Source organism: Mustela putorius, unplaced genomic scaffold, assembly GCF_011764305.1.
Source record: "Mustela putorius furo isolate JIRA1106 unplaced genomic scaffold, ASM1176430v1.1 tig00003834_pilon_pilon_pilon, whole genome shotgun sequence".
Taxonomy (NCBI): Eukaryota; Metazoa; Chordata; class Mammalia; order Carnivora; family Mustelidae; genus Mustela; species Mustela putorius.
Genome location: NW_025421987.1, coordinates 17,568,683 through 17,590,360, shown reverse-complemented (window position 1 = coordinate 17,590,360; position 21,678 = coordinate 17,568,683).

Genomic DNA, 21,678 nt, shown 5'->3' with positions numbered 1-21,678 from the left:
ATTTTGCCAAATATATTACCTGCATCTATTACAGTGATCATATGATTTTTTTCTTTCATTCAATTAATGTGATGTATCACAGTGACTGATTTGTGTATGTTGAAGCAGTCTTGCATCCCAGAGATAAATCCCACTTGAATGTGGTGAATGATCCTTTTAGTGAACTGCTGGATTATTTACCAGTATTTTATCAAGAATTTTTACATCTATACTCATCCAGAATGTTGGCCTATAGTTTTATTTTAGTGCCCCTCTCTGGCTTTGGTATTTTGATGATGTCTGACATTGTAAAATTGGAGTATTCCTTCTTCTCTATTTTGGAAAATTTTAAGAATTAATAGTAGTTGTTCTTTAAACAATTGGCAAAATTAATCAGGGAAGCCATCTGCTCCTAGACTTTTCTTTGTTGAAAGATTTTTGATTACTGATTCAATCTTCTTTCTACTAAGTGGTCTGTTCAGATTTTCTATTTCTTTCTGAATCAGTCTTGATAAGTTGTATGTTTTTAAGAATATATCTATTTCTTCTAGATTGTTCAGTTTTTTTGGTGTGTAGTTGTTCATAGTAGCTTCTTTTGATTCTCTGTCATCCTCTTGTGTCAGTGGTGATGTCTCCTTTTTTATAGATTTTGATTTGGGACTTCTCTGTTTTTTAATTCATTAGTCTAGCTAAAGGTTTGCTCATCTTCTTTACCTTTTCAAAGAATCAGCTTTTAATTTAATCTCTGTTATTGTTTTCCCCTTCTATGTTTCATTTATTTCTGCTCTTACCTTTATTATTTACTTTTATTTTGCTAACTTTGGGCTCAGTTGTTTTTTTTTTTTAATAGTTCCTTGAGAAATAAAGTTAGGTTGCTTGAGATTTTTCTTGTTTTTTTCTTTTTTTTAAATGTAAGCATGTATCACTGTAAACTTCCATCTTAAAACAGCATTTGCAGCATCCTATAAGTTTTGGTATGTTCTGTTCTCAATTTTGTCTCAGGATACTTTTTCATTTCCCTTTAGTTTCTTTTTTGATCCATTGGTGGTTCATGAGTGTTGTTTAATTTTCACATAGCCACGAGCTTTTCCAGTTTTCCTCCTATTATTTATTTCTAGTTTCAGACCATTGGGTCAGACAAGATACATAGTATGATTAAATCTTCTTGAATTTGCTAAAACTTGTTTGTGACCTGACATATGGTTTATCCTAGAAGATATTCCATTTGAACTTCAGAAAAAAAAAACAAACTGTATTCTGTTATTGTCAGATAGAATATTCTACATATGTCTATTAGGTCTATTTTGTCTAAATTGTTGTTCTCATTCACAGTTTATTTAGTGATTCTGTCTCAATGATCCACCCATTGTTGAGAATGGGATATTAGAATCCCCAAATATTATTGTATTGCTATTTACTTCTCTTCCTAGCTCTGTTAGGTTTTGTTTTATATACTTAAGTGATCCAAAGTTGGGTGTGTAATATTTATAATTATTATATATTCTTGATTAACTGACTCCTTTATCATTACATAATTACCTTCTTTGTCTTGTTTTGCCATTTTAAAAGTCCATTTTTCTGAAATAAGTAGAGATATCACTGATTTTTTGTTGTTGTTGCTGCTATTGTTACCATTTGTGAAATATGTCACAGATATGAAATATCTTTTCCTATCCCTTCACTCTCAGTATATGTGTAAATTCAAGGCTAAATTGAGCATTTTCTATGCAGCATATCATTGAATCTTGTCCATTTTTTTCATTCAGTCATTCTTTGTCTTTTAAATGGGGAATTTGATATTTTTACATAAAGTAATTATTGATAAGGGTTTACTATTGCCCTTTTGCTTATTCTTCTCTTTGGTAAATTTATTGTTCTTTTTTATTCTTTGTGTATGTGTTTGCTTTAATGTCTTTTCACATCTATATGCTTTGACTTTTTTATCATGTTCTTCGTGTAATTACCATAAATTTTTCCATTGTGGCTACCATGAGTTTTATACAAAATATCTTAAAAATATAACACCTTACTTAAACTCATAAGAACTTAATTTCAATACCATCCCTAAACTTTTTTTTTGCTTCTTTTCCCCCTCACATTTTAGGTTATTGATGTTACAGTTTACATATTTTTATATTGTACATCCAATAACAGATTGTTGTGGTTATGGGTATATTTTACTACATTTTTTTTAACTTTTTAAACTACAGTTGTAAATGAATTATGTACCACCTTTACCAGATCATAGAAGGAACTTTGACTTTATATTTACCATTAGCAGTGAGTTTTATACTACCTCTTATGTTTTCATAATGTTAATTAGTATCCTTTCATTCCATGAAAAATCTCCCTCTGGCATCTTGTAAGGCAAGTATAGTGGTGATGAAATCCATTACTCTTTGTTTGGGAAAGTCTTTATCTCTGTCATTTCTGAAGGACAGCATTGCTAGATACAGAATTCTTAATTGAAAGTTTTTTTTTTCTTTCAATATATCATCCGATTTCCTCCTCATCTTACAAGTTCTGTTAATTAATCTGCCTATAGTTTCATTCAGGGTCCTTTGTGTGTGACATCTTCTTCTCTTGCTGCTTTAAAAATTCTTTGGTTTGGGGGCACCTTTCATTTTGTGGCTCAGTGGGTTAAGCCTCTGCCTTCTGCTCAGGTCATGATCTTGGGGTCCTGGGATCAAGCCCCATGTCGGGCTCTCTGCTCAGCTATGGGCCTGCTTCCCCCCTCTCTCTGCTTACTTGTGATTTCTCTCTCTGTCAAATAAATAAATTAAATCCTTAAAAAAATTCTTTGGTTTTGACCTGTAACAATTTGATTATAATGTGCTTTGACGTTGCCCTATTTTAGTTTAATACATATGGGGTCTTTTGGGCCTCATGTCTCTGGATGCCCACTTCTCTTTCCTGGTTTGGGACTTTTCAGACATTATTGCTTTAAATATATCTTCTGTGTCTTTCTCTTTTTCTTCTTCTTCTGGATTTCCCACAATGCAGATATGGTTTCTTCTCACTGGGTTCCCTAACAGTCATAGGCTTTCTTCATTCATTTTTGTTTTTGTTTTTGTTTTGTTTCACTAAATTCAAATGTCCTGTGTTCTAGGTTGCTGATTATTTCTTGTGCAAGGTGAAGTGTACTTTTAAAGCTATTAAATTATTCAGTTTAGTCATTTTATTTTTTTGCTCTAGAATTTTTTTGATTTCAATTTCTTTATTAAACTTCACATTGTGTTCATGCATCACTTTCCTAAATTCATTTAGTTGTCCCTGTGTCTTATATTTTAGTAAACTTCAAGATTATTTAGAATTCTAGAAAAGTTATATTTATACTATACCATAGTCTATTAAATGTATAATAGTATGTCTTAATTTAAAATACTTTATTGCTAAAAAAATGTTAACCATTACTGAGCATTCAGATCATAATCACTGGTTGTAACTCACAATATTAATGTACTGATAATTTAAAATTTGGAAATATTGGGGTGCCTGGGTAGCTCAGATCATTAAGCTTCTGCTTTTGACTCAAGTCATGATCACAGAGTCCTGGAATTGACCCCTCACGAGGCTTCCAGCCTAGTGGGAATCTGCTTCTCAATCTCCCTCTGCCCCTCCCCCTGGCTTGTTCTTTTTCTTGTGTTCTCTCTTGCACACTCTAATGTTTATCTATTGTAATGAGTTTCACGAAGATGGTAAAAATTCATGGGAAAGAGAGTAAATTGACTACAGGAATATTAAAAATAAAAACAAACAAAAAAGAAAAACAAAAAAACCCCACAACCTTTTGAAGAAAATTTATAGGAATTTCCTAGGTAAAAACTTGTATTTGTGGTGGGGAATGTATTCCTAGTAAAGGAAATAGATTATTGCTGCTATCACCTGAAGTGGGAAATGACTGGCTATGTTAAAGGAAGTTCAAAAAATCCAGGATGGCTGTAAAACAGCTTCATGTCCAGATAATGACATACCCAAAAAAGAGAAAAGAAAAAAAAGTCAGTGGTTATAGGTCATGCTAGAGGGCCTGGGAATCAATTAAAGAGCAAAAATCAGAAAAATAACACAACATCTATTCTCTGTAAAACTATTAAGAATTGTTTAAATTATGGATCAGAGTCCATAAATCTAAAAAATATGTTGACTGGGAAAAAAATCCCAGAAATCAAAAAAAAAAAAATAGTGCAATATGCTACTTATAGAATAAAGAACACATGATTAAACAATTTTAGGTACATAAAGCAAAAGTAGAAAATTATTTTGAAAACCAATTTAAGAATATTCCCAGTATTTAGGATAATAGTAACCTATGAGGAAAGGCAGGGTATGAAATAAATACATCACTTTTGGTAACATTCTAGTGCTTTATTTTGGTGTCAGTAAACAGTAGTTATTTTGATTTCTAAGTTTCTATGTAACTATTAGCTATTTTAATATGTCAAGTATTATCTTAAAATAGAATGGATTGGTGGTTGGGGAGGCAAATAATAGACTCTAAGAATACAATTGGGAGACCCATAGAGTTGGTCTCAACTGGGTGGAATAGGTGAGGGAGAGTATTGGTGCAGGATGGCTTTTAGGTTTCAGGTTCCATCAGTGGGGGAAAGAATGTTGCCTATTTCTGAGATGCAGTAAATTAAAGGACAGCTAAGAAAGACAAAATGTTTAATTTGGAATCGTTTGAATTTGAAATTCTAGAGAGCTCTCTTAGAGGAGATGTAAAACTAGCAGTGGGGCTTGGAAAATCTGCACTGTAGAGACATCGTCTTCTTCATTTACTGACAACCAATCAATTGCCAGGTATAATTGTATCTCAACGATGTACATGTCTTTTAACCATCTCTCTCCTTACATGGCTACCACTCTAACTTAGAATCTTATTTCTTACCTAAACTAATCTCTCCAATTCCATTTAATCCATTCATATAACATATTTATATTATACCCTCTAAAATGCAAACTGAATAAATTTTATTTATTTACCTAAAAGTCTTCAAAGATTCCCATGTTCTTCTACATCATCTAAGCCCCTCAATCTTTTTTACCTGGATCTCTGTGATATAATTCAATAGAGTTTTCCAGTGTCATCTGATACTTTTCACTACTTATACCCCATAATTCTACCAAATGAATGTATCTCTTGTTACTTAATACATCCTACATTTTTATTAATACATTTTTCATTAAGCTTTAGATTTTTTAACTCTAATACCTAAGCTAATCGTATTCGGCTATACTTGAAGCCAATCTCAAGTCCCACCTTCATTTATTTTCCCCCCACCTTTATTATCATGTATTTTCTCATCCTCAGTAGCAGGTAAGATACTGTTTTCTACTTTATTTCCCTTCCTCCCATTTTCTATAATCTTCATTTGCACTTTTGTGTACCTCAGTAATTGTCATATTCTGCTTATAGAAGCTGGTGACATGGATTCAAATATATACTTTATTAAACAAACAAGAAAAGAAAAGAAAATATAGTTAAGTGACTTAAGACTATGAGCTTCAGTTTATTTGAAAAAAAGAAAACAGGAATTATATCACATTAGTATGAAGATAACACAATATATAAAAATAAAAGGCAATCCTCTTTTGTCTTCCATTCATTTTTACCTTTCTATAACCTAAAATAGTGCCTTTCACAAAATATCTCTTCTATTAATACATACAAATTTAAATTGAATATGTTAAAAATTTAGCTAAATAATCATCTTTAAAAATGTGAATGCAAAATTTATATGGCATCAGTCATAAATACCTCATTAGGAATTATTACTAGGGAATTTTTCATAATTACCAACTGAACTCTAGGTAATAAAGTAATAGATTTGTATTTGTTTAATAGTTTTCATGTTTTTATTTTAAGATAAGAAATTAAGGCACTATCCACCAAAAAACAGACCAAACTGTACTGTTTACATAAGAATAAAGAAAATGAATAGAAAAAGTGAGATGAGGTAAAAGGAAAGCAAAGCAAAACCAACTTTGTCTTAAAATTTTAGCTTTGGGTTGGTCTTAAAGAGAACAGATTCAGAAAAAAAACTATGGCACAAGAAACAAAGTTACAAAATAAAACAACCTTTTATTTGGTCCCATTATTGCCCTTTAAGAGACATAGTTGGCTGAGATTAGCCTAATAAGTACTAAAATATGTATATATTGAAAACAGAAACCACGCACATGAGATGTGATATTTAGCTCTTATTTCATAATTTTCACAAACATTTGTAATATATTAAAATATTTCCTAGCTACCAATTATAAAATAAAAAGCTGTTGTTGTTAATCATGTAGACATTTTCAAAGTCAGCAGGAACCTCTTGATGGCAACAAAGCTTTGAAATTCATATGTGCCTATTTTTATTCCACATTTTAGCATAGTTACCAGAAATATTTCTAATTCTGTATAAAGTACAAAACTATTATATAATCAGTTTGTTACCTGAAGGTTGGATTATGGTTTTGTACTTCTGTGAAGTTTTAAACTCATACTTCAGATGAAATATATATGCTTGGTGGAATAATACTCAGCTGGATTTGTTGTTTACCATTACAGAATATTGCAAAAAGCCATAGTGTTTTAGATCTGCTGTGGAAAGTAAAGGCACCTTACCAGGGATCCAACATGCTGTGAATGTAGGAACAGGAAGAGTAATAGTAATAGCATCTAAAAACCCAGGATAAATTCTTTTTTTTTTTTAAAGATAGTTATTCATTTATCTGATAGAGGAAGAGAGAGATCACAAGTAGAGAGGCAGGCAGAGAGAGAGGGGGAAGCAGGCTCCCTGCTGAGCAGAGAGCCCAATGCAGGGCTCAATCCCAGGACCCTGAAACCATGACCTGAGCCAAAGGCAGAGGCTTAACCCACTGTGCCATCCAGGCACACTCCTGCACACCGATTTTTTTTTTTTTTCTTAAATACATTTTTTTACCCCTAAGATTATTTATTTATTTATTTATTTGACAGACAGAGATCACAAGTAGGCAGAAAGGCAAGCAGAGAGAGAGGAGAAGAAGGCTCACCACTAGGCAGAGAGCCCTATGTGGGGCTCGATCCCAGGACCCTGGGTTCATGACCTGAGCTGAAGGCAGAGGCTTTAGCCCACTGAGACACCCAGGTGTCCCCCAGGATAAATTCTTGATATGTGATTTTTTCATGGAGTCCATAAGCTTCATAATTAATGCAGGCATTATTCAATTTAGGTTCAGCAAATTTCAAAGGTTTGGACATCACATATTGGAACATGGGATGGATTTTTTCCCCATAAAACAATGTTACAGTGTAGTAAGTTCCTTATGGCCTCCCACTCCTGAGCTTAATGAAATCAAACTTTTTCTCTATACCATTATATGTATAAAACATAAAATATTACATTATTTTATAGTTACACTTTCTCTTTATTACATGTATCTGTGTCTAGGCTTAGCAGCATTATGTTCAAAATTTCTGCCAATTTCCCATTTATTTTAGTGAGGGGAACAGTTAAGTCCTCAATAGAGAGCCAGGGGCTAGATGCTTACTAAGCTTGGCATTTAATTCTCATTAGAATTATTTGTATGCCCAGGTATTTATATTCAGCATTATAACTAACATTGATAATGTCCAAATTGGTTTATCAATTTAAAGAAAATCAGAAAAAATATATAAATTTCTCTATTGGAAGATCTTCCTTAAAATAATGTCTGTTTGTGAGCTTGATCCTTAGGTCTCTTTAGGGTCCAACATAGTTTATTGGCCTTTGCTTAGTATGGGGTAGGAAGGATATTTGTGGAAAACCCTGTATTTCCAAAATTCAGTCCTCTTTTTGATTACCTTACTCTTGATTTCCTCATTCAACATCTCATTTACTAAATCCTCCTTTATCCTCAAATGTCTTCTTAGAGTTCAGAAATTAATGCTGCACCTTTATGTTTTCATATGCATTATCTTGGGGGGGAGTCTTATATATTTTAATTAGTACCTAAATTATGCAGTAGTTAGATGGATGCATGGGCTTTAGATGATCACAACTGATTTCAAGGTTTCATGAAATCCCAAGCTTCTCATGTTGTTATTTTCCATACTCATGTTACCTTCCAGTTTCATACTCACTGCTTTAGTTAGGCATAAATTTTACCTCTTTGCTCTTTGAACAAAATTACTTAATTTTCCCTGTACTGTTTGTTGTCAGAATTCCACAAGAATAGAATCTTGATGGTGGTTTGTCTTTGAGTCTCTTGGAATTAACACCAAATCCGGCACCAAGTGATTGTTTAAAGAATAAATATGCAAAAGAAAAACATTTTAAAAACAGAAAATATTTATACTAGGATTTAGTGATCAAACTCAAGGTCACAAAAATCATCCTTAGGTAAAATCTGTGCTCTGATAAATGAATTTGATTTTGGTCAAAGTCAGTAAGAAAAAAACAAGAAATTATGTAAAATACATATCAAACATATTAAATTTCTTTTAAATGTTACCCTGAATTTGCACATGTCAAGAGTATCTTTTATGGTCATTAGAAAACCAGAATTGAAATAAGTGATAAAAATGAATGAAAATGTTATATAACCCATGTAAATAAGGTAGGCATACCTCATCTTTCAGCTCAAATATTCTAACATGACCAGGCTTTGGTCTAATACTTTACTTCTCTTAATAGGCCCACTATTAACCTATTTAGGGATCAGAGAATAGGCAATAGGAATAAACAGTGAGTCTTCATCTTTGTAATGCTGCTCAAAAGACCTTAATCAACAACTATTGATTTTAAGTCTAGAGGGAGGTCAGCCACAGTCATGTACATTAATATTTATTAAAAGTTGTAGGTGAGGTATAATAAAAATCAGATCTTCTATTTATCTGCATTTAGATGGCAAGGAAATTATGCTGTAAAAGCAACAATAATTGATTTCAGTTATTTTCTTTACCTTAGCTTGACAGACTTCTGGTTCTGACTTGTAAGTGAATTCAGAAAGTGATGTTTACAGGAATCAGACCTGAGAACAGCAGACTCTAGTACTTTTATCAAAATCAGAATTAAGGGAGAAGGAGTTATCCACATAGTAGTAGCAATAATCTTAAATTCTTTGTATTCTTTATCTGTTTTCTTTTTCTTTTCTTTTCTTTTTTTTCTTATTCTTCTTTTCCTGTAGGGGTTATTAACTTACAGAAGACTAGTAAGGGTGACAAGAAGGAACTTAGTACAAGTCCACACATTTAGGAATCTTAAATAACTCAAAGATGGAGAAGTGAACTGAGGGCAATACATTCAAATTCAACAAAGGTTTATTTTATCTACTGAATCGGATGTTTGAAAAATGATAATTGAAATAGGAAGGAAGAAAATAAAGAATGATGAAGATATATTTTTTATATTTCAGTTTTTATATTATAAGTATTCTCTTCTACATTTTTAATATCTCAATATTGATGAACTTGGTTATTGCTGTGGTGAGAAGTAGAGGTGTTGTGAAAACAATGCTACAAAGAGAACTACAGGGTATCACTTGCTGGCCAATCCCATGTTCCATGGATATTGTGGCAGTAGAGAGGCAACCTACAAAACCACATATTTAAAAGTTCATCATTCTTCTGTTTTAGAGACCAGGCAGAAATTCAAACTTTGTCCCTCACATCCCTGTCTTCTCTACCCACAGAGGTCACTGCAGGAGGTTATTCTCCCATAATATTCTCTCACAAAGCAATAGGTACCTAGAATACACAGCAGGACAAGAAAGTACGACAGAAAGGATACAATGTTCTTGATCAGGCTCAAGTAGACACACAGTTATCATGTCATTTGCTTTAATATTAATTTGCATCTACATAGTTGCATATGCTCTTCTGATGCATTTTCACATGTCATTAGAAATGCACAGCAATTATCTCCAAGTTGTAGGTTGCTGAATGATGTCATATTTGTTATGAAAGCCTCCTTAACACAGAGACAGCCATATTTCAAGCAACTATTGCTAATGAGTATTCAGTGATCTTGAAGGAAATTGAGAAAGGATTTCAGGATCAGGAGTAAATAGAAATAAGAAACCTGACTTACATTTTACAAATCTTGAGAAATAGCAGACAGCATATCCAGCAGTAGGGCATGACCAATATGAGCTGATCAATGTCATTATCAATCTAAAGAGGTGAAGAATGAATATTCAAATCCAGATACCAGATATATCAGCATCAATTATGTGCCTTTAAACAATCGTGTGTTTATAATAGAGACCTGCCAGATGTTTGACACATACTTTTTTTTTTTTTAATTCCTAGGTACACAGCTAGACCATAATTTTTGAATCACTACCAGATAGGTGACTATAAGATTCAACATTTTTTTTATAGTATTATATGAATACAAGTAGTATTAGTCATGTTTGAGCCACATACACTATTCATTGGTCTACAAGAACAGCTAGAATAACATTGATTTAAATCATAGCCCAAATGCATGTAGTCATCCAAAGATCAACCAGTATGCTTCAACTCATTCTAGTCTCCTTTGTGGAAAATGGTCTCATCATTTTTATCTTATCGCCTCCTCCCCTCCATTTATTGGTTTTATTTCAATGACTTCAGTCTCTTTGAAATTAACACAAGAGTTTAGATTCCCCAATTTAACCTCTGGTGTATCCTAGAATAAGACTTGCCTATAACTCTTCATCTCTGATGCTTGTTGCTACTGGATACTTTGTATAAGGTCCTTGTCCAATTCTGGGACCCAGACCCTACTAAGTACTGACCGCTTCACTGTTAGTGCTCTGGCTATGTTTGCTTCATGAAGATATTATAAATTCTGCCACTAGGAATGTTAGAACAGAAGATGTTGTGGTTCTTCACTGATGAGATACTATGTAGGACACTGAGAGCCAGAAGTCAATAGGTCAATAGCCAGAGTTATGAAAGCTAAAGTCTAATCCCTGTGAGGAATTAAAAAAAAAAAAAAAAAGTAGAGGAGCTATAACATTTGTTAATACTCGGGCAAAATGCCTGGAATTTAGAAGTTCAGATCATTAAGTATACTGAAAATACTGTGGTAAAAACTGTGTACAAGAAATTATTTGAAATATTTTAAAATCACAGTATATGTTTGGGTTTGTTTATGTGTTTATGTTGAGAAGTTACTAGCCCAGTTCAAACCAAAACATTTTACTTACAGCTACAAAACTAATTCCAGACTTTTTAACAAGTAGAGATATGTCCATGAAAGACTTCATTAGTAACTACTAAGGAATTGAGAGTACCTGATTCTAGAGATTGAGAGATCAATATCTATAGGTGAAAAAGGCTGGGACAAGTAGGCTGACAATGATTTGAGCTATTTAGCTATTTCAGTAAATGCTGTAGTTTGCAAGAATAACCAAATCTGTGGTCTGTGGTGCCATAGCTATCATATATAGTAATTGGGTTGAAAGAGGAAAAAATAATTAAATATATATATCTCCTCATTTTAAAGGTTTTTGGTGTATGGCCAGCCATTTTGAGTCTCTTCAGTGCATTATACAGATTCATGAAATGAAGTACTCTTAGTTGATTTTTTTCAACTGCAGGGGTCATGCTAAGTTCTCTCTCATCACTGTTTTTCATTCAATAACCCTCAAGGGAAGATTGCAAGATTTCAGAGTTCTTTTCTAATAACACATAGACAACACTCAGCTTCACATTTTCTTTCATTCAAATACCAATTTCACGAGGTTTTAATTTTCTTAGGTCTGTTTAGGACATTAAATGCAGATATAGAGTAAGAGAATTAGAATCCCAGATTTGTGTTATTCATTAACAATATTTATTTCCTTTTAAAATAGTTAATATCTATAGTGATATGGTCTTTTATTTTCTTTCCATTCTAAATTACTATTTCTAATAATTCTCCCATATTGTTATAGGTTCAGAATTAAAAACTTTTTCAACATAAAAATAATGTTCTGAAACATGTGATAAATACCCAAGAAAAAGCATACAAAATGTAAAATGCATTTTGTTATCATAATCTGTAATGTTTTATGTTTTATGGACAATTTTAAAATTACCACGGGAAAAAAATATAAATAGGAAATACTCAATTAAAACTATTACAGCAAAATGTTCAAAAGTGTTGTATGACACTAGCAAAAAATTAAATGTCAGGGGCGCCTGGGTGGCTCAGTGGGTTAAGCCGCTGCCTTCGGCTCAGGTCATGATCTCGGGGTCCTGGGATCGAGTCCCATGTCGGGCTCTCTGCTCAGCAGGGAGCTTGCTTCTCTCTCTCTCTGCCTGCCTCTCTGTCTACTTGTGATCTCTCTGTCAAATAAATAAATAAATAAATCTTTAAAAAAAAAATTAAATGTCAGCATGCAAACTATGATATTTTACTTTATTACTAATGAGTAAACTGATATGCTCAAAGGAAGCATTAGTAAACAACAACAAAAATTTTAGCAAAATTAGAAAGCAACATTTTTTTTTAATTTTTTATAAACATATATTTTTATCCCCAGGGGTACAGGTCTGTGAATCACCAGGTTTACACACTTCACAGAACTCACCAAAGCACATACCCTCCCCAATGTCCATAATACCACCCCCTTCTCCCAAACCCCCTCCCCCCAGCCACCCTCAGTTTGTTTTGTGAGATTAAGAGTCACTTATGGTATGTCTCCCTCCCAATCCCATCTTGTTTCATTTATTCTTCTCCTACCACTAAAGCCCCCATGTTGCATCATCACTTACTCATATCAGGGAGATCATATGATAGTTGTCTTTCTCTGCTTGACTTATTTCGCTAAGCATGATACACTCTAGTTCCATCCATGTTGTCGCAAATGGCAAGATTTCATTTCTTTTGATGGCTGCATAGTATTCCATTGTGTATATATACCACATCTTCTTGATCCATTCATCTGTTGATGGACATCTAGGTTCTTTCCATAGTTTGACTATTGTGGACATTGCTGCTATAAACATTCGGGAGCACGTGCCCCTTTGGATCACCACGTTTGTATCTTTAGGGTAAATACCCAATAGTGCAATTGCTGGTCATAGGGTAGTTCTATTTTCAACATTTTGAGGAACCTCCATGCTGTTTTCCAGAGTGGCTGCACCAGCTTGCATTCCCACCAACAGTGTAGGAGGGTGCCCCTTTCTCCGCATCCTTGCCAGCATCTGTCATTTCCTGACTTGTTGATTTTAGCCATTCTGACTGGTGTGAGGTGATATCGCATTGTCGTTTTGATTTGTATTTCCCTGATGCCGAGTGATATGGAGCACTTTTTCATGTGTCTGTTGGCCATCTGGATGTCTTCTTTGCAGAAATGTCTGTTCATGTCCTCTGCCCATTTCTTGATTTGATTATTTGTTCTTTGGGTGTTGAGTTTGCTAAGTTCTTTATAGATTCTGGACACTAGTCCTTTATCTGATGTGTCGTTTGCAAATATCTTCTCCCATTCTGTCAGTTGTCTTTTGATTTTGTTAACTATTTACTTTGCTGTGCAAAAGCTTTTGATCTTGATGAAATCCCAATAGTTCATTTTTGCCCTTGCTTCCCTTGCCTTTGGCGTTGTTCCTAGGAAGATGTTGCTGCGGCTGAGGTCGAAGAGGTTGCTGCCTGTGTTCTCCTCAAGGATTTTGATGGATTCCTTTCGCACATTGAGGTCCTTCATCCATTTTGAGTCTATTTTTGTGTGTGGTGTAAGGAAATGATCCAATTTCATTTTTCTGCATGTGGCTGTCCAATTTTCCCAGCACCATTTATTGAAGAGGCTGTCTTTTTTCCATTGGACATTCTTTCCTGCTTTGTCAAAGATTAGTTGACCATAGAGTTGAGGGTCTATTTCTGGGCTCTCTATTCTGTTCCATTGATCTATGTGTCTGTTTTTGTGCCAGTACCATGCTGTCTTGATGATGACAGCTTTGTAATAGAGCTTGAACTCCGGAATTGTGATGCCACCGACGTTGGCTTTCTTTTTCCATATCTCTTTGGCTATTTGAGGTCTTTTCTGGTTCCATATAAATTTTAGAATTATTTGTTCCATTTCTTTGAAAAAGATGGATGGTACTTTGATAGGAATTGCATTAAATGTGTAGATTGCTTTAGGTAGCATAGACATTTTCACAATATTTATTCTTCCAATCCAGGAGCATGGAACATTTTTCCATTTCTTTGTGTCTTCCTCAATTTCTTTCATGAGTACTTTATAGTTTTCTGAGTATAGATTCTGAGTCTCTTTGGTTAGGTTTATTCCTAGGTATCTTATGGTTTTGGGTGCAATTGTAAATGGGATTGACTCCTTAATTTCTCTTTCTTCTGTCTTGCTGTTGGTGTAGAGAAATGCAACTGATTTCTGTGCATTGATTTTATATCCTGACACTTTACTGAATTCGTGTATAAGTTCTAGCAGTTTTGGAGTGGAGTGTTTTGGGTTTTCCACATATAGTATCATATCATCTGTGAAGAGTGATAATTTGACTTCTTCTTTGCCGATTTGGATGCCTTTAATTTCCTTTTGTTGTCTGATTGCTGAGGCTAGGACCTCTAGTACTATGTTGAATAGCAGTGGTGATAATGGACATCCCTGCTGTGTTCCTGACCTTAGCGGAAAAGCTTTCAGTTTTTCTCCATTGAGAATGATATTTGCGGTGGGTTTTTCATAGATGGCTTTGATGATATTGAGGTATGTGCCCTCTATCCCTACACTTTGAAGAGTTTTGATCAGGAAGGGATGCTGTACTTTGTCAAATGCTTTTTCAGCATCTATTGAGAGTATCATATGGTTCTTGTTCTTTCTTTTATTGATGTGTTGTATCACATTGACTGATTTGCAGATGTTGAACCAACCTTGCAGCCCTGGAATAAATCCCACTTGGTCGTGGTGAATAATCCTTTTAATGTACTGTTGAATCCTATTGGCTAGTATTTTGTTGAGTATTTTTGCATCTGTGTTCATCAAGGATATTGGTCTATAGCTCTCTTTTTTGGTGGGATCCTTGTCTGGTTTTGGGATCAAGGTGATGCTGGCCTCATAAAATGAGTTTGGAAGTTTTCCTTCCATTTCTATTTTTTGGAACAGTTTCAGGAGAATAGGAATTAATTCTTCTTTAAATGTTTGGTAGAATTCCCCCGGGAAGCCGTCTGGCCCTGGGCTTTTGTTCGTTTGGAGATTTTTAATGACTGTTTTAATCTCCTTACTGGTTATGGGTCTGTTCAGGCTTTCTATTTCTTCCTGGTTCAGTTGTGGTAGTTTATATGTTTCTAGGAATGCATCCATTTCTTCCAGATTGTCAAATTTATTGCCGTAGAGTTGCTCATAGTATGTTCTTATAATACTTTGTATTTCTTTGGTGTTAGTTGTGATCTCTCCTCTTTCATTCATGATTTTATTTATTTGGGTCCTTTCTCTTTTCTTTTTGATAAGTCGGGCCAGGGGTTTATCAATTTTATTAATTCTTTCAAAGAACCAGCTCCTAGTTTTGTTGATTTGTTCTATTGTCTTTTTGGTTTCTATTTCATTGATTTCTGCTCTGATCTTTATGATTTCTCTTCTCCTGCTGGGCTTAGGGTTTCTTTCTTGTTCTTTCTCCAGCTCCTTTAGGTGTAGGGTTAGTTTGTGTACCTGAGACCTTTCTTGTTTCTTGAGAAAGGCTTGTACCGCTATATATTTTCCTCTCAGGACTGCCTTTGTTGTGTCCCAAAGATTTTGAACCATTGTGTTTTCATTATCATTTGTTTCCATGATTTTTTTCAATTCTTCTTTAATTTCCCGGTTGACCCATTCATTCTTTAGAAGGATGCTGTTTAGTCTCCACGTATTTGGGTTCTTTTCAAACTTCCTTTTGTGGTTGAGTTCTAGCTTTAGAGCATTGTGGTCTGAAAATATGCAGGGAATGATCCCAATCTTTTGATACCGGTTGAGTCCTGATTTAGGACCGAGGATCTGATCTATTCTGGAGAATGTTCCATGTACACTAGAGAAGAATGTGTATTCTGTTGCTTTGGGATGAAATGTTCTGAATATATCTGTGATGTCTATCTGGTCCAGTGTGTCATTTAAGGCCTTTATTTCCTTGCTGATCTTTTGCTTGGATGATCTGTCCATTTCAGTGAGGGGAGTGTTAAAGTCCCCTACTATTATTGTATTGTTGTTTATGTGCTTCTTTGATTTTGTTATTAATTGGTTTATATAGTTGGCTGCTCCCACGTTGGGGGCATAGATATTTAAAATTGTTAAATCTTCTTGTTGGACAGACCCTTTGAATATGATATAGTTTCCTTCCTCATCTCTTATTATAGTCTTTGGCTTAAAATGTAATTGATCTGATATAAGGATTGCCACTTCTGCTTAGAAAGCAACAATTTTTAAATTAGGCCACAGTCAAAGCTAATACTCAGCACTATATAATCTGTTTATCAGTATCATGATCTATTCATTAAGTTCTCCCTAACAAAAGGATCTCTGTATATATATTCTATTTTTAAAATATTGTTTTAAACAAATTGCAAAACAAATGCATTCTGATTGAATATATTTTTCAAAATATTAAAGAAGATAAACTTTTCTATTATACCCATATTCACTTTCCAGAAGAGTGTCCTAGTCTATGGCCATTCCACCCTGAATGCAGCTGATCTTATCAAAAGAGTGTCCTAATCTTTAAAAAAAAAAAAAAAAAAAAGAGTGTCCTAGATCTTTTCTGTACACAGATAGTACAAGCTTGTACATGGTTGTGTGTACACACACATTATTTAGTGTGAATATGCTACATACCCTATTTTATAATGTGTTTTTTTCCCAACTTACTCCGTTAAACATAAAATTATCCATATGATTGTGTATTCTTTTGAGGGGTTGTTACTCTGTTTCAATACATATTTATTTATTCATGCTTCATTTAATTGTTATTTAAGTTTCTTCAATTTTTAATATACCCATCATGCTGCAATGAATATTTCTGAAGGTACTTTATGCAGTTCTGTATTTTAAGAAAATTTTTAAATAGACTCAAGTCAATAATATATATTTCTCTTTATTAAAATATATTTGGCATATAACACTATGCAACTGAAGGTATACATAGATTAATTTGGTATATTTATGTATTACATTTGATTGCCACTGTGGCAATCATTAGCACTTCTATCAGACCACATAATTATTTTTAGTGGTCAGAATAATTAAATCCTGGTTTCTCAGATAGTTCGTTTATAATATAGTATTGTTGAATACATTTACCATACTATACACCAGATCGCTAGGACTTATTTACTATCTGTTGCACAGGGTACCATTTAATGGCATCTATTCCTCTGTCCTCAATCCTTGATAATGACCATTTGATACTCTGTTTTTACACATTTGGATTCTTTGAATTCCATATATAAGCAGTACTGTACACTACTTGTCTTTCCTTGAGTTATCTTAGCATAATATGCTCAAAGTCTGATCATGTTGTCACAAAAGGCAGGATGTCTTCCTTAAGGCTGATAAAATTTCATTATATATACATACACCACCTTTTCTTTATCCATTCATCCTTTGGGCACTTAGGCTGTGTCCATATCTTGGTGAATAAGGCTGCAATAAACATGAGAGTGCATATATGTCTTCAATATCTTCTTTTGGGGTATACGTCCAGAAGTAGGATTGCTGGATCACAAAGTAGATCTATTTTTAATTTTTTGATGAAACTGCATATTGTTTTTCCATCGTGGCTGTTCTAATTTACATTCCCACCAACAGTGTGCAAGGATTCTCTTTTCTATACATTCTCACCAAACACTTACCTCCTGACTTCTTGATGATAGTCATTCTAACAGGTTTGAAGCAATATTGTGATTTTGACTTTCATTCCCTTGGTTAGTGATGTGGTTACCATATTTTCATTTACCTGTTGAAAAATATGTATGTCTTCTCTGGAGAAACATTTTAGTTTCTCTATTTTTAAATGTGTTGTTCTTGTTGAGTTATATGTTTCTTATATATTTTGGATATTAATTCTTTATTCCATATGTGGTTTTGTAAAAAATTTTCCATATTCTGTCAATTGCTTTTTTTTTTTTTTTTTTTGGTGCAGACACTTTTAGGTTTGATATAGTCCCATGTGTTGATTTTGCTTTTGTTTGTACTTTGGTGTCACATCCAAAAAGTCATCACCTGGACTAATGTTAAGAAGCTTCTCTGTTTTCTTTAGGAGTTTTTGTGGTATCTGGTTGAATTGTTTAAGTCTTTGATCCACGTGATTTAAAATTGGACCCTTGTCTAATACCAATTACAATAATTATTACTCTGTATGTGTTTATCCAGTTTTTCTACTACCAATACTTGAAGAGACTATTCTTTCCCCATTGGGTCTTCTTGGCTGCCTTGTCAAATATTAGTTGACCATATAGCAGGGCTTTAATTCTAGGCTTTCCATTCTGTTCCATTGATCTATGTGTTTATTTTTATGCCATCACCATATTGTTTACATAACTATAGTTTTGTAGTATACTTTGAAGTCAGGAAGTATGATACATCCAGATTTTTTTGTTCTTTCTCAAGATCGCTTTGGTTATTCGGGGTCTTTTATGGTTCCATGCAAATTTTGGATTGTATGTCATATTTCTGTGAAGAATGTCATTCAAATTTTGATGGCAAATGCAATCAATCTGTGGATGGCTTTGTGTAGCATGGAATTTCAACAATATCATTTCTTCTAATCCATGAACATGGAAAGTTTTCCCATTTGTTTGAGTTGTCTTCAATTTCTTTCAGCAAAGTCTTACAGTTTCATCATACAAATCTTTCATTTCCTTGGCTAAATTTATTCCTAGGTATTTTAGTGTTCCTAGGTATTTTATTGTAAATGAGTTAGTTTCCTTCATTATTTTTATTAGTGTATACAAATGCAACTGATTTATGTTTTATATCTTGTACTTTTGCTGAAATTGTTGATTAGCTTCAACAGCTTTTTGATTGAATTTTTGGGATTTTTGTATATACAAAACTATATCATCTGTAAGTAGCAAAAGTTTTACTTCTTTCTTTCCAATTTAATGTATTTTATATCTTTGTCTTACCTAATTGCTCTAGGGAGGACTTTCTAAACTATATTATATAAGAGTGATAAAAATGGATATCCTGTCTAATTCTTGATCTTAAAGGGAAAGGTTTCAATCTTTCTTCATTGACTATAATGTTAGTTGTAGGGTTGATATATATGACTTTTATTATATTGAAGTATATTCTTTTTATACCCAACTTGTTGAGGGTTTCTACAAAAGGATGTTATTTTGTAAATGCTTTTGCTGCATCCATTGCAATGATTTTGTGATTTTTTTTTTCTTTCATTCTATCAATGTGGTGCATTACATTAAATGATTAGCATATATTGAACCATTTTTACATCACAGTGGTAAAGCCCACTTGGTCAAAATATATACTCCTTTTAGTGCATTTGTGAATTGAGTTTGCTAACATTTTGTTGAGAATTTCTGCATCTATATTCATCAGGGGTATTAGTTTATATTCTCTTTCATAGAGTATTTCCATCTGGCTTTATTATCAGGGTAATGCTGGCCTCATAAAATGAACTCCAAAGTGTTCCCTTCTCTTCTGTTTTTTGAAAGAGTAGGAAGGATTAGTATTAATTCTTAAATATCTGGCAGAATTTGCCAGTGAACCTGTCTGGTTCTGGAATTTTCTGCATTGGGAGGTTTTTGATTACTGATTCAATCTCTTTTCTTGTGCTATTGGTCTGTTCAGATTTTCTATTTTTTCCTGGTTTCCTCTTGATAGGTAGTATTTCTAAGAATTTATTAATTTAAATAGAATTAATTAATTAATTATTAATTTCTTCCTGACTAATTTGATGACATACAATTGTTTATAATAGTCTCTTACAATACTATGCATTTCTGTAATATCAGCTGTAATGGTAACTTCCATTTTTAAGGTTTTTTTCCTTAGTTTGAAGTTTGTCAATTTTTCTTATCTTTTCAGAAACCCAGCTCTTAGTTTCATCAATTCTTTCTAGTGTTTCTAGTTTCTATTTATTTTTACTCTGATCTTTGTTATTTCTATCCATCCTTTGGCTAACTTTGGACTTAATTTGTTCTTTTTCTAGTCCTTTGAGTTGTAAAGTAGGTTGTTTGATCTTTTTTAATTTCTTTTTTTTTTCATTTTATTTTATTTCTTTTCAGTGTTCCAGCATTCTTTGTTTATGCACCACAACCAGCCCTTCATGCAATACATGCCCTCCATAATACCCACCACCAGGCTCACCCAAACCTCCACCCCTCTCCTCTCCAAAACCCTCAGTCTGTTTCTCAGAGTTCACAGGCTCTCATGGTTTGTCTCCCTTCCAATTTCTCCCAACTCATTTCTCCTCTCCATCTCCCAATGTCCTCCATGTACACATTATTTTTAAGACAGTGAGCTTTTCAAAGATATATTTTCCTGAATTGATAACAACACCATGCTTTCAAACAAATAATGAGTTCCTAAAGGACTGCAAAGTGAGGTAATAAAATATTTGAATTTTTATCCTGTATAAGAGTGTCTTTCTTTTTTAATTTCTTATGATATGCTATAAGCTTTCCTCTCACAACTGCTTTTGTAACATCCCATATAATTTGATATATTTTTTTTCTATTTGTTTTGAGATAATTTAGTTCCCCTTTGATTTCTTTGATATAAAGTTTGTTCAGAATATACTCTCTCTATATATAATATACATATAGAGAGAGGTTTTCCAGCTTTTCTCTTGATTTGTAGTTTTATTTATTATTTTATTTATTTATTTGTTAGAGAGAAAGAGAGCACAAGCAGGTGGAGCAGCAGAGGGAGAGGGAGAAGCAGGCTCCCCGCTGAGCTGGGGAGCCTGATGTAGGACTCGATCCCAGGACCCTGAGACCATGACTCAAGCTGAAGGCAGATGCCCAACTGACTGAAGCACCCAGGTGTCCCCTTGATTTGTAGTTTTATACTAGTGTGGTCAGAAAAGATATTTGCTATGATTTCAACCCTCTTATATTTGTTAAGATTTGTTTTGTGTCTTATCATTTGATTTATCATAGAGAATGTTTCATGTGTACTTGAGAAGAATGTGTCTTCTGTTGCTGTTGGATAGAATTTTTATATATTTCCTTTCTGATTTTCTGTCTGGATGATCTATCCATTACTGACAATGGAAGTACTGAAATTCCCTGCTATTATCACTATTTTTTCTTTCATATCTTTTATTTAGGTGCTCCAGTGTTGGGTATGTATATGTTTATGATATAACTTCTTGATTTATGGACCCCTTTATTATTACATATGATCTTTTTTTGTCTTTTACTATTTTGGGGCTTGAAATCTATTTTGTCTAATAGGATTTTCACTTACATGATATATTTTTTTTTCCTTTTTTTTCACTTTGAGCCTATTGTAACTTTAAAATTTAAATGAGTCTTGGGGCGCCTGGGTGGCTCAGTGGGTTAAAATTGAAATGTGTCTCTTATAGGGAGTATACAGTTGAGTCTTGCTTTTTTTTAATTATTATTTTTGAGTCTTGAGATGAATACAGGCACTCTGTACCTTGTGGTTGGTAAATTTAATCCATTTATATTTAAAATGATTATTGATATATAAGAACTTACTACTGCCATCTATTGTCTTCTGCCTCTTTTATATTTCCATTGTTTCTTTTTCCCTTTGTTTCTGTTTACCTCGTACTATCACCAATTTACAGTGGTATTATGCTCCATCACCCCTTTT